We start from the raw sequence: 14,773 nt of genomic DNA on the forward strand, positions 1-14,773 counted from the left end.
ATATCCCTGTAATGATCACAGTTCCATTTCATTGAAGACTATTGTTTCAATGTATTTTTTGGAAAAAAAAAAATCATGTTGATTTAGAATTTCCTAATCATTAAGATTTGTGCAAAATAAAAGGCTTAATCCTCCTGCTAACTGGGGAGACCGTCCTTTATCCTTAGAGACTGCTGAAAAGGCACTCAAATTTTGAGTGATTGATCACGGAATCAAACAAGTTTGAACATATCCCAGTATATCCCAAGGAAACAAGGCACTATTTAAAGGGGTGAGAATTTTAACTAACAATAGAAAAGCCATCTTTGCAATGAACAAGGAATATAAATGTCAAATGTTGAGGTTGCTTCCAACTTCAACTGAAGGCGACACATAGATGTTTGAAAAAGTTTAGTACCTGGAAAAGATCATAACTATCAAGTGATATATAATCATATAATATGTATTGCTAATAGTGGAAGATACTACAAATAGCCAAATTTACTATTCAAATAATTGTGTTTCTTTCAGAAAGCAATGTACCTGAGTAGGAGAAATTTAGCTGTATTTCACATCATTGTGGCAAGATCTACAAAACTTAAAAATTGAGAGCAATAGAAAGGAATTAATTACTTTACATGTGAGCCTGTCATCTATAACTAATATGGCAATTGTTGGATCTGTGAATTGCTAAACTCGTACTATAAGCTGTAAGGTACATGTTTATGTACAGTTAGTATATGCCATGCTGTGACTTTTGTCTCCTATACCTGGTGATATATGGAACTTGAAAAGGAAAAGAATGGTCATGTGTCCCAGTATCTTACAGAGGAAGTTATATCATTTATAATGGAAGTGTAGAAGGAAGAAATATCTTCAGTAAGCTGTTTACCTTCTAGTCAGACCTAGGTGAAAGAGAAAAAAGTATCTGGAGATATACTAACATCTAAATTGTTGTTGCTTTTTGAGTACAAAAGATGGTTTGTCCACATGGCCTTGGATATTTGCACTGGTAGTAAAAATAAAAAGGGGACAGTCAAAGAGCTTTATCCAAATGTACATTGACTGAGCAATATTTTAGTGGAGTTTAGTCCCAGCATTTATGTCTTTCCAGCTCTGATGGGGTAATAATTATATCCATGTTGCTGCTGATATATGTTATGATATTTCAGCAACTTCAATTACATTTTGAAGACGTTTTTCTCTTTTGGAAGTTGTTAAGTCACTTAGGGCCGCTTCTGTTAAATCTGTACACCAGACATGAAGAGCTGAAATCAGCTGCATTCTCCATCTGTGTGTATTAGTCATTTTGTACTTTCTTAGTATTGTTGACAACCATTAAAAAACTCTGGCAGGGATGACTATTATTTGTACATAATCATGCAAAGCAACTGATGATAATGATGATTGCAGACCCCACTGACACAGACCAGATTATGCCCATATTTATGCCAGTATCAATCAGATGTAACTCCTTTGAAGTCCATGTTATTGCCTCTGATTGACATGGATCTAGTTGAGAGCAAAGTGCAATATTGGATTTAAACATAAACATATGGCTCCAAGTCTACTATTCTATTTCAAAATCTCTCAATTTTTTTCACATTGCTTGCATCTGAACTTTAAACTTGTCACATTTCTTAATAGGTGCTATTTTATTTAAATTACATTTCTGTAGATGAAGTATCCAGCTGATTTCTGTTGCATTCCTTCGAGCATAGTTGTTTGCTTGTCACTTCTGTCTGACATGTTATAGTGTTGCTGTAAGTTTTCCTCCCTGCTCTGTTGTTCATGGAAGGAATTTCATTGCATGTTTCTACCCCAAGAGGTCCTTATTGTCTGTTTTGTCCTTCTTTTTCTGTACCGATACTTTGGAGCTGTTTTCTCCCATCCCTCCTTCTTCAGACAAATGGGGGGGGTTTACTGATTAGGGACAGTAATTTCTTTCTTGGCTATGTGAAAATGAGAAGTTCGTAGTATTTGTCCTGACTGGTTTTATTAGCAGTCCTGTACAGATTAAATGCATGAACAGAAAGGGTTGTCTTACCCCAAGGAATGAGTAAGACAAACTGAACAAAGCCAGAGCAGTAATGGTGTTGATCAACAGGACTTAGAAATAAATGGTTTGGTCTTAGGTAGCGTAAATGCCAGAAACCCTTTTGCAGTTTAGCAGAGAAATTATTGTTTTACCCTTTGATAAAAAAGCAGGTCAGGGCAATCTATCTGGAGCCAGACAAGTTGTGGTCTGGCAGAGAGCAGGGAAAAAAAAAAGGAAAAGAAGCTTTAATGGGGTAGTTTGGCACTCATTTTCGTGTAAGGTCAGAAACCATCCAGTTACTTCTGCCATATGACCCACCTCTGTTGTAAGACAGTGCTTCTCACTCAGTCTAGAATAGTAACTGTGGGTTTCATCACCAATTGCTTTTTAGATTTTTAAACACTGCACACTTAAGTTGAAGACAGTCCTATTTTAAATTATATTAATAATTCATAACATTAAGTGAATCAAGGCTAGAAACTGCAGTGTCTATCCATAGAGACATTATTCAGCTTTCTTTATACGACATTACAGTCTTTCATAATTACAGGATGAGAATCCCACTCCTTTGTTTAATTCAATCAGTTTCAATTGCTTTGAAACCACAGAGCATATTTAACTCTATTTTCTACTGACTTAGTCTAGAAATACCTATACAGGAAATGATTTCTAATAGTTAACAGCTCATCATTCTCATGCCAAAAAAAGTCATAATGAAATCCAATTTGTGCAAGGAATGGGGATCACATTTTTATCCTGGGGATAGTTAAATGTCGGAACAATTTACCTGAGAACTTGCTGGATTCTCATCACTTCCACTCTTCAAATCGTAACTAGATTTCTTTGTAGAAGAGGTACTGTAGCTCAAACAAAAATTACTATCTTGATAGCAAAACTACTGGGTGAAGTCATACTGAAATAATCTTACTAATAGCTTTCGGTTCTAAAATACCTGTTGTTGTTCGGCAATAAGTGAGAATTGCTATTTGTCTGGTCGAGAAAGTATGCCAAAAATCTTAATCAGATTTAGAAACAAGTGGAGTGATGGTTTCTTCAGGTACATTGAATGCATTTGTGTGTATGTATATATGTATATATACACATACAGCTGACATAAATGGTGTTCAAAAAAACAAATATACAGAGATATCTTTAAGTAATGATCATGTGATTTAAAGAAGTCACATTTTGATCCTATGAGCTCCCAACAGGTTTCCACAGTTTCTATCTGGTGGTGGCAGGTGCTGCACTAGAAATAGCCATGTACCAAGCAACACATTCAAGAGGTTTAAATAAGTGTTTGAGGAAATGTTCACCTTGCCATGGACTGGCCTTCAGCTGCTGGTCTTGGGGTGGGAGCTGTGATCAGTTACAAAAGTAATAAATCTCTCCCCAGATTGCTAATAGTAATTTCTGAAATTAAACATACCAAATATGTACTCTACCAGCCAGTGAACAAGTCTTACTGCAGCCAAATAATTGTAAAATATGCCATAGTTTTACATGTGGAGACATCAATTTCTGTGCATCACTTGCCCATTTGTTGAACTAGTATCACTAGCCAGAGAAGCAGTGTTGCATAAGTCAGTGCAGTATCCAGACCCATGTTTCATTGCTGTCAAGCATGAGAAGATTGAAGAGAACTGTATTCAGAGTGTGAATAATCAAAGCTACCCAAAATTAGACCATACTTTAGGGATACCCTGTGCTACTAATATTATAAGAGCCAAACCCCATACTCAGCTTTCAGTTTGCCTAAATTTATTCCGAACTGCAAGGGATTTTTTCCTTCTATATACTTCTTTCTTTTAGTTTGACCATCATGTGCAGTTACAGAATGTTGGAGGTATTTTTTTCTAGACTAGATTTCAGGTATTGTTTCCCATTCAGATTCCAGTGCTGCTTTCAGTGTGGCACTGCTCTCTGCAGCACTGCAGTCACCCACTTGCAGTCTTTAAATAAAGTAGCTGGTTGTGATATTTATTATTACTTCTCTTTTCCTTTACCCAATAATTTTTCTTCATCCCAGCAAAAAATATCTAGGTGCATTGTTTGTTTTTAATATAGAGTGCATCTTTCTATACTCTCTTTTGACTAAAGATTTTCTTCACCACAGAATACCTGAAAATTCTGTGAGTCACCACCAAGAGAAGGAGTGCTTAACACTCGTGCAATCTGTATGGGTCTGGGAAATCTAGGATGGGTTCAGCATTTCTGTGGCCCATTCAAAAAAGACAACTAGGTTATGGCAATGTACTTTCTGACTTTTATATAAAGGATTGTTTCAAATACATATATGACAAGCTTCTGCCTAAGTTTAATTTATTTGAGCAGGATATTTTTTAACAGGTTTTCAGTGGCACCTTTAAGCAGTGCAGGCATTTTATGTAGAAATACAGCTTCACTAAAACACAGGATTTAGACTAATTTAGGCATCCTGGATCCCACTGAAAGCCAGAAATAATAATTCACATTTTTATCCCTTTCATCTTTCTCTATATTTAAATAAATATATCAACGTCTATTAGAAATAGCATAAATTGAGAATTGTCTTACTGGTTTGTAATTTTTCATATATACCATTAGGTGGCAGGGAACAGTAAAGATTTACTTGATGAAATACATATGTTGAAATACAGATCTATCAGATTGTTCTCTCCACCCTTTTTGAATCAGATTTCCTACTGTGAACTGTCAAGAACTTTGTTTAGCTAATTATTAAATGACTTACCAACAGGGCTCATTGCTTTCGTCAAAATTGCTTCAGATTTCATTTTTGTGCAATCCTTTTATGAAATAAGGAAAAAAAACCCACCAAAAAAACAAGGTATACTTGTCCCACTGGGAGTTCCTTAAAAATTAAACATCAGCACAGTTGTGTATCTACTTCTAACCTCTGCTTCTGGTCAGGCTAAATCTGACCGGTGGGAGTAGCCCCTAGGCCTGTCTAATCCAGTAAGCATTGGTGGAAGGCAAGAAAGTTTATTATTCTTTCAGGAGCCTTAGTTGTAAGGGCTATGCTTTTGTCTGGGTCTGGCTATAAATAAGGACCTTTTACATAGCATAGGTACAAAAGGATTGAACTTACAAGACTTAGACACCCAGGCTGACAGACAGATGGTTGCAATAAAAAGATAGGGAATTTATACTGCTAGCAACTTTTATGTCTCTAAATCTAGCTGGCTGCTGATTTTAGAATTGTAATGGATGTCACTAGTGAGAGGGTAGGTGACAGGAATCACAGGGTAGGACTTGTCTGCTTGATAACTCACTTAGTGATTGATGTATGGGAAGTTAATTGCACTACTAGTGACTCTGTAGGAGATAAGGAAATCTATGCTCAGCATTTCCCAGAGATGTGGAATTAAATCTCTTGCAAGAGTAGCCTCTAAAAGATTTATTCTTGTTCCCTCAAATTTACCAAGTGCTGTTGGCAGGAATTGTGCTACAGATATTGTCACACATGCTTAACTGGAAAGACCCAAAGCAGATTTTTCCCTATGTTTATGTAATAATCTAGTGCCAAATAAGTAACAATTCCAGAAAATACTATACAGCTGCAGTTTGCCATTCCCACTTGATAAGCTGACACCTGAAAGGAAGAGAAGCACAAGAGAGATATTTTGTTGATTTGTTATTGATTAGCCTGATATGCAGAGAAATTCAGCTCAATGCAGTTTTAACATGGCAGTGACAGTAAAGTGAGTGACAGTAAAAAGATGGAAATCCATTATTCACAGAGAAATGTGTGGTAGCAGCTTAATAGTGTGTCTCTTTTGTGTCAGGCAATTGCCTTTTCAAGCAAGGAGTCCTTTGTTCCTCCTGTTCAGCCTCAGCATTGCCTGAGAATGCTGACAGTTAACTACACAAGCTATAACCTTACTGTTTGTGAAGTCTACATGTCTGCTTGAGTTAGAATTCAATATTTTTAATCTTAGTCTCTGAGTTTAAGTAATTGTGTCATATCCACACAGTTCAGACATAGGCAATCTTGTGGGGAACTCTCTATTTGAAACAGGAATCTTCAATAGTTAAAAATGCCAAGCCAATAATAATGATTGTACCACAAGATGACTTAAGCAACAGATTCTATTAACTTGGATTGCAGAAAATCAGATTCTTTCCAAATATAAATACTCAATGTCTGTGCACATCACAGTCCCACAGTCACCATGGCTGTCAGCATAACAGGTGGGTCAACTTCAACAGCAATTTCTTTCCTTCACAAATAATAGATACAGATCTGAGAAAGCTGCCAAGCAGGATTGAATCTAATTCAACATGCTATCAGCCTTAGCGTCTGACAGTGGTATTGGTACTCCCAATGGATCAGTCTAGCAGTCAATGTATAGATCACCCTACCTTTTCTACTTTCTACCTGTATAGATCACAGACCTCCCAGGAAAGATGCAACATAGCCATGGAATCATGAGAGAGGAGCTGCAGTGTGTTAGGAGATTGAGCTTGGACCCTGTGTGAAATCAAACACGCAATATTTTTTCCAGTGCACTGTGAGTTGTTCAGTAATCGAAAATTTTTGTCTTTGAGAGACTGATGAAAAACAGGAGTCACTAAGCATGTGTGTTTCTCAAAGGGAATTGTGTTCAGTAGGGCTGCCCAGGCTCTCCGAAGGACAGGCTCCTGGGAACAGGTGGGTGCCATGCAATGCAATATGCAATACAAGCTGTGTGTACATTGCAATTTGTCCCTGGAGTCCACAGCACACTGTGAGCCCTGGGGTGGATTGCGCATGAACTGATCTGTGTTTACACATCTTGATGCGGCTGCTGGGCTTTCACTAGCTTAACGAGACATGGGTTAGTACTGAGATTCAGTCAGGGACAGTGGTGGTTTACTTATCTTTGTGGGAAAAGGAGGAACAATCATAAGCATCAAGCTGATCACTTATTGTGCCTTATGTTTTTAAAACCACAGATAAGTAGTACCAAGTATTTGGATCTCCACAAAGGAAAGGTCTTTCCGGTCTGCATAATTCAAATGTGGGTTACCACATGCCTGAAGCTAGGAAACATTATTTATACATTTTCAGCCTGTTTTCCTTATGTTGTTCTTTACAGTTTTATCAGATGTCAAGACTTGCTTACTCAGCTGAGCCAAAATCCTGAATATTTCCTTTTGTACCTTTGGTCCTTTCGTTGTTGTATAATCAGATGTGAAACTCTGCTCAAGAAGAGGATAAATGTGTTCTGAAATATTGTCATATTTTCAGAATATGAACGGTCCTTTCAGTAAGGACCTGAACAAGCAGTCTTTCTGAATTCTCCTTAGAATTTACAGTTGTTTGCAGGAGTGGGCACAACTACCTTTTTGATTTCTCCTAAGCTGTGTCCAGGAGGACAAAGTTCGACCCCTTTTGCAGGACTCTGCATCTTCCATCTACTTTCTGAGGTGGAAATAATAAAAAAAAGAACTTGAAAAATATCTGCCTCAACCCCCTCTTCCCACCCCCCCTCCCCCCCCCCCCAAAAAAAAAAATAAAGCTATTCGTGTTCCGTATCATGTCATTTTTAGAGAAAGCACCAAACAGTTTGGTTTTGTATTTCTTAAACTGCCTATATAATAAACCATAGATTTGTACTTTCCAGTCTTTCTTTTGAGGAGCCCTCAGTAAACTAAAACATATTTCAGAATGCAAAAACGTTGGTCCAAACTAACTCAGATTAATGAATGAAAAGAGTTTCCTTTGAAAGAGGGATCTAAGGTAGGACAGTAGAAGCAAGTTAGCTAGAGAAGTCAAAATATTCTGAAAGTCAGCAGAACAAAGTGTATTTCCTAGGCATATGATGACTTTGTGAACACTTATGCTATCTAACATCTTTCTGTCTTCCTCATAGGCTTCTCACATCATCCAGAAATGAAATTAGTGAAAAGAAAGAAGTATGCTTTCCTAGTGCGCTTTCCATAGTATGGCGAAAAGATGATAGCAAGAAGTAGGATGAGATAGAAAACAGGAGTGGTTTTGCTCAGCTCTGAAGATACTGGGATGATTTACATTGCAGTAGAAGAATGCCTAGGGTTGTTTTCCTTCAAATGTGCCAGGAGGTGGTACAAGACCTACTGGTAGTTTCATATGTATTGTCAAAGCTACTGCCTACGACTGCACACATTCAGCTTCTTGTGAAAGACTGTTACAGGCAAGACCAAAGGAAAAATTACTTTTGCAAGCAGTGCTCTACCTACCCAAAACAAACAACAGCAAGGGTGGTTTGTGTAGCAATTTGTAGGAGGAGATCTGAGAATTTTCATCCTTTCTTTAAGGCTGGGATCTAGGAAACTAACCTGAAGGGTAAGAGAGGAAGAAGGATACAGTTGCAAAATTCAAACAAAAAGAGTAACTGATAGAGAAGACAAAATTGAGAAATTAAATTGCAGTAATGGGAAGGGATATGAAAAATCAGACAGATGATGGAATGTCAAAAGAGAAAATTAAGGAAGACAGTTGCAACAGAGGAGATGGAGATATGGTTGAGATAGCTAAGAGATGGAGTCTCAGAGCAATGAAGCCTTATGTGATACTGACACAGGACAGGAAACAAAATGATCTCCAGGTGAAGAAGAGAATAGATGGAAGCAAATCTGAGATTCACCTCTCTATCAAAGAGATTAATCAAGGAGGTCAAGTGAGCATAATGTTACCTCATCAGTCAAAAACAAGAGAGTGAGATGTGGACCAGAAGTTACAAACTATGAGAGTAAGAATGGCAGGTGGAGCTACCAGGGCAGATGGATAGGGGACACTGCTGTTGTCTTGGATATCCAACACCTTGAGTGAGAAAAGCAATTTGAATTGACACTGGTAGTAGAAAGAATGTGCATATAATAAAATGTTAGTAATCTAGAATTGGAATTAGAAAGTTCTTAACCATCAGGTCAGGAGGCTCTCACCCATTATGTGCTGTCCTATTAGGAACAGGCTATGCAAACACATCCTAGATTTTCTTCAGGTGGAGCTTGATAAGTTTGGGGATGCAACCATATATAGAGTTGATATCCATGACAAGAGACCAGATTGGATGTCGTAGGAGGAGCTTCCTTGTCCCTGCCCTAATCCTATTTTCCTAATAATGATGCTGTTGACTCATATGTATTGACCAGGACAGGTGCAGACAGACACACATTTGCCTCACTCACTTTCCAAGCCAACTGGATGCCACCCACTTCTGGAATCTGTGTAGCTGGAGTGGCCCAAGGCTGTACCCAAGTTGTTAAATCTGTGCAAATACATGACTTTCAGATCTGAACTGGCTTGCTTTCACCTAACTTGGAGTGTGGGCGAGGGAGTCCACACCTATCCATACACCCTCAGAAGGCTGTGCAGAGCTCACATTTGGTGCCTCAGAGGAGTGTGAAAACTACATAGATTAGGGATGCAGGGACTGTACAGGGTGATGTAGCAGGGCTGTGGGGACTCAAGATCCCAGAAGTATAGTAGCAAGATCTGCCAGTCCAGGGTGCTACAACAGCATGTTCAGGAGCCACATGCAACATCTTTGTGGTCATTTCTATATGCAATGTGGTGTTTTGTAGCAGACTAGTCTGATACACCACCAGTGTGTACCATGGCACCAGGAATGACAACTTACTCTTACATCTTTGGTTCCCCTCCCAGTTGTGTTGGTTTGCTAGACAATGCTGCATAGTGGAGATAGTGTTCTGTTCCTCCTGGTTAGAGTATCCCTTCCTGGTCTATCATCGTACTTTGTGTCTTACTCCCAGGAGCTGCATTGCTCCTCAACAAATGTGCAACCCCCTGCTCATGCTGCAGTGACCACAGCCATCTACTGCATTGAGTTGTGTTCCAAGGCACCAACTGATACTTGGATATTTGGAAGCAAACATTTGTCTGTTACAGGTGTATGGCAGATTACTTTTTATTGTTAATAAGATCCTGGTAAGGAAAAATCACTGGACCCTTCACTGTGTGGTCTTCTGCACAAACAAGACCTTTATTTTTCACACTAGATTTCCTTTTTTCCCTCCTAGTAAAAATCTGTGGTTATGAGTGTGTGTGGGTTGCACTGTTTCCGCTGTGACTGAAATGGGACCATTCCCACACTACTTGAAGCTTTGCATTCTTGGCTCCTGGGATTGTTTGCGGATAGCTGTGGCCATGTCTTCCTTTGATGAAGATGTTCTTATCTTAGGTGAGATGTGGAGTGCTTCATCTTGCAACATTTCTGCTACCCCCCCAGGCAGAGAAAGAGAGAGAGAGAACACAGGAAGAATGACAACTTGTACTTTCAAAATCACAGCCTCATAAGGACAACAGTTGATAACAAGCCCAAGCAAAACCAAACTACTGACTCACCCTACTCTCTCATAGCCTACTGATAAAGATTGAGGATTTCAGCACAAATAATAACACTGGCTTCAATGAGACCTCTTTTTTTTTTTTTTTTTTTTTGTCATTGAAGGAGTTGATGCTTTTTTAGACTATGCATTTATTGTAGAAACTTGTCTCCATTTTTTCCCCTGAGCCAGGCTGCTTTTATCAGCATACCTGTGATACAAAAGGGGCATATATTGCCTTGTGTACCTCTATTACTATGAACTGCACACTTCACATACCTGTACCCTACAATAGTGCCCTGTCTGCAAATAAAATTAGGTCTGCATTTATGACTTGCAAGTGCTTTCTAGCAATAGTGAAATTTTAGGTTTTGAATAAAATGCCTTCATTTCTACCAAAGAGGTAAGAAAGGCATTCCGCAGGAAAAACAAAAACCCCAGCCAAACAAAAAAGGCTCCATAGAAATATTAATATAGATAGAACATAGATTTATAAATGTGATGTCCTATGTGTGCCTTCTTACTCATTTATGAGCAGGTGAATAAAATCACAGAATTATCTTTGTTTTCAAGTCTCTATCAGGTTTTGTTATTAGAAACACATGTTTAGCTGAAAGTAAAGTCCAGACCCTACTGTTTTAAAGGTCAGGACTGCAAATCCAATCATGTTTCTGACATTAATTAGAAGACATTAAAGTTAATATTGCAGGTGCAAACCAGATCCAGACCACTTCTGTATATGCCCTAGAGGTAGGATTAATCTCATTTTTTCCATGTAAAAGTTAGGCTGTGAATCTTAAATGGTCAGGTAGGCTTCTTAGCTGTACCAATAGGCAGAAGTAAAACACTTCATGGTGTGATTAATCCAAAACTGAGGCAGGTGTCTGAGAGAAAAGAGGCCTATCTCCCTCAGAGCATGCCCCTCTCCATGCTCTAGAGAGAGTGCAAGTGACTCTTTTGCAAGATGGATCCCACCACTGGGAATGTCATGTTACTTTTTCTACTGGATCACTGCCTTAGTTGGTGCTTACTAAAGCTTGATCTTTAGTATCTTCTCCATTTATCCTTTCCCTGTAGTGTGTAGCCTTCTCCATTATTTTACTGTGTGCTGCTCAATTTAGCATAGAACACCGGATTTACTAATTTTCAGTGGAATTGCCTTATGTTCTCAAGTACAGTATTTGTTAGCTCTTTACAAACACTGATTAAAATCTTCAAAGATGTGTCAAAAAAGGAAGGCATTATTACCACTTCTTTATACAAAGGAGGAATTGAAACACCTAGATTAGAGTCGATGAAAGCTTCCTGCACTTCATGTGTTCATAGACTGATTTTTCAGTGCTTACAGCACTATACATCATTCTGGAAGTGTGAGACAGCCTGTTGTGACCTGGATTGCAACTGTAAGAGCTTTCTGACTTCTGCAAACTACCCTTTCCCAGGTCTTGTGTTTGCCACTTTGAAAAACTGTAACCTTTTACTCCAGTTAACACTGTTAGCAGTAGCCTTTTTCTGAGACAATACCACTCTGGAATAATGCCACTTCAATTTACATGGCTGGCCCACACTCTGTAAGGTGTCATTCAACCAATTTCACTATAAGACCATTGTTTCTGGCCCTGTAGATCTATTTAGTTCAGGTTTAGCAACAAAAGCAGCTGAGCCTTAGCCGACAGCAGCCTCCTCCATTGCACAGTCACGACAAATTCCCACAGCACATAGAGGCCATTCTTTGCCCCAAGTAAGGCAGGGAGTCCTGAGAGGAAACCACAGGAGTTTGTAATCAGGTTATTAAAAGAATTTATTATCATATTCAAAAGGACGCTGGAGTGAGGTTTCACAAGCAATTTAAATTTACTTTTCCGTTCTTGACTTTGCAAATGTAGGTTTCTTCTAACAATTTAAAATTATTGTCATACACTATTTTGAGCAAGTCAGCAATGGGAGAGGAGAGATGTCCCTGAGTGAAAGGTCTGCCTGGGTCATCAGGAGGGGTAGGTGCTTTATCTGACTCACTTCAGCAGCTAAGCTCACACTCTAGGTGATGGCAATACTGTCATCTCATGGGCGCTAGAGGGGGATGGATACACAGGCTTCATGGGTCGGTTTCACAGCTGGAGAAACAGTGCTTCTGTTTTCAATCCCAGAAGCTAAAGAAAGTGGTGACAAACATTTCTTTGTTGCTTATCTCTCCATATCTCTCCCTCTTTCTCTCTTTTTTTCCTTTTTTTTCCTGGAGTGGGGATATTCTGTTGCCATCCTCTTGCATTCTGTTCATTTCTTTCTCTGCTTCTTCATTCCAGTGCATTATTTCCATTGACTTCTAAAGGCTATGTGGTGCTGTACCTTTCCACCTTCCAGGGAGAGCTCCTGGTTTTGCTCCTATTTTCTGCTCACAATCCCTCACCTCTCCAGTTCCTGCCAGTTTCTTGTATCTGCACAGCCTCCAACTTCATGTCATGCTTAAATACAGTAAATACAGGTTCTTACTCTGTCCTCAGCAGGACAGTGGTATCTCAGCCCCTTTGAACAGGATACTGAGATAAGACCTGTTGATAGTCTGAAGAGTCTTTTATGCAAAGCACAGAGAGGTGGAATCCATGAGTATCAGATCTTGTGGGAGTTTCATTTGAAGCCTAGTATTTGCCTTCATGGTAGAAGGTGGAGTCATCTTGAAAACCCAAGATGTTGACTACAGTCTTCCCTGTGGTGCACTAGGCACTCTTTTCAGACATTGTTACATAGAATCACACCAGGCTAAAAGTATCATCAGCAAGTGCAGCATTGTTTTCCAGGTGAGCCAAGCCATGGGAACTTGCTGGCATTCTGCCCTCCAATTCAAAGAGAGCTGAGTTGAAGCTGTTGTATATCATGCAAATAAAGTCAAAGACCTTGAACAGATTTTGATAATAAAGCTGTGAGCAGAGGCTGTCTGGTGTGCTCTCATTAGCCTGAAATTCAGGTTACAGAACCATGAACCATGTCCTGGGTTCAGGTTGTTGGTGAGTCATTAAACAGGCCTTTGACTTATGAAGGTAAGCTGGATTCTACATAGGAATGAGCTCTATTAATAAGCTGCTTCTGACTCTCTCTCCTCCTTTTTTTTTTTTTTGTTTGACCTTTGTGCTCCTCTCTCTAAGCCTCCATGATTGTTTTTCGTATATATTTTGTATATATTTTTTACATTTTACCTTTTTCTAAAATTCCTCACTCCTCCCACTGAGCTGAGGGCATTCCTCCGCCTCTCTACACTCTTCAAACCAGCAGTGGGAGCACTGAGATGAGAGCATAGCCCTTCTTCCCTTTTCCATTGCAGAAGCTACTGCATGTGCAAGGCCAGCTGAGCCCTGCCCCTTCCACCCCAGCCTGCGCTGCACTGTCTGGGTGCAAGTGGAGCATCTGTAGTAGAGGTTTTTAATAGAAGCTTTTAGGACTTGGGAGGTGTTTGAACCTGTATGTCTGCTACCAAATGATATTGTAGATAACAAGTGTACAAATGCCAGTTTTGGCTGTATTCTGCTTGCTTAAATCTATAGAAGAACAGACAAAAAGTAAATGACTGAAACTAATGTTTTCATTCAGCATCACAAACAACTAACCATGGAATTTCCTGTTGCCCCGCACCAGCAGATCTGTGGCAGTACTATTGAATCATTTTAACAAAAGAAAAGCTACTGAAAACTTCTACTCTGAGGGCTTTCCATGGAAAACATCAGTCTGAAAATCTGCAGTTCTGAAAGGTTTAGTTAACTTAGGGACACAGGAAGGTGAGTTGTTTTTACTGTAGAGGTTATTACTTCCATGATCACTACTACCCTGGGGCTTAGTTGGTTTGTCTTGAGATTTGCTTTTTTCTCTTTATTTTTGCAATCTACTCCTTGATTAACAAAGTGGGAGAAAAATGTGTGTTCTTTTGTCAAAACTGATAGGTACTAACTCTTATTATTATTTAAACTTATTTTTCCTTTGTTGTTTGACTTCTAGAAGTCCTTTCAACATCCATCTCTGTTGATGTGCATTTTTACACACACACATATATATATATATATATTTACACGTTCTTTTCGTTTGACTTTAGGAATTCTAAACTATCATACTCTTTGTTGTGCTGTCTACCTGTCTGTCAGCCCCATTTGGTGAATTTGAGCCCCCTTGCCAAACAAAACTAGGCTGGATCCACTACTGAAAAAATTCAGAATTCCCTTAAGTTTCATGGAAACAACTGGAAGAGGATTGTGACAGGAAACTGGTACAAATAGCTTCCCCTGTTGCAGCTAAAGTATAAGCTCAATGTTTTTTTCATCCTGACAGATGGGCAGTCAGCACACACATTGCTTGGCACCCACCCCAACACGTGCTGCCTCTTCTCCAGCCAGATGGGTAGGAGACAGAGACATTTTTGGGACATGCCATAGTGCATTTGGAGGTGGAGACGTGGAACTCTTG

This window comes from Zosterops lateralis (assembly GCF_965231275.1).
Source record: "Zosterops lateralis genome assembly, chromosome: 3".
In the NCBI taxonomy this organism is placed as follows: Eukaryota; Metazoa; Chordata; class Aves; order Passeriformes; family Zosteropidae; genus Zosterops; species Zosterops lateralis.